The sequence below is a fragment of the Penaeus monodon genome, chromosome 20 (genome assembly GCF_015228065.2).
Source record: "Penaeus monodon isolate SGIC_2016 chromosome 20, NSTDA_Pmon_1, whole genome shotgun sequence".
NCBI classification, from domain to species: domain Eukaryota; kingdom Metazoa; phylum Arthropoda; class Malacostraca; order Decapoda; family Penaeidae; genus Penaeus; species Penaeus monodon.
The window spans coordinates 23,627,628-23,627,960 of NC_051405.1; the positions used below are offsets into that span (position 1 = coordinate 23,627,628).

General features: G+C 32.1%; 1 protein-coding gene across 1 annotated transcript in view; it reads right to left on the reverse strand.

Annotated features, from left to right (window-relative positions):
• The window catches only part of LOC119585716, a gene marked incomplete at its 3' end in the record, with an annotated part of 123,925 nt that overhangs the window by 60,582 nt on the left and 63,010 nt on the right, over positions 1 to 333 (reverse strand).

The following is a 333-nucleotide window of genomic DNA, read 5'->3' on the forward strand; positions in this document are numbered from 1 at the left end:
GATAAGTCAGTGAAAGGACACATACTGACTGATCATTTGAGATGAGTGGATACACATATCTGTGCTACCAAGAAAAGTAGAATTTGAGGTTTAAACAGAGAGATTAAATATGGGAAGCTCAAGTGTGATCTCTATGGTTTTTCTATACATACACAAAGAAAAACATAAATAATTATGCATCATGCCATTCATTACAAAAAACATCAGGAAAAAAAGGGTAGAAAAATGTGGTTTTAACAGATTCACTGGCATTTAAAGCAAGAGATATCAGATATCAGTCATGACATGTCTTAAGAACCTTCTGAAAAAAATACTATGGGATTAATATAAGCT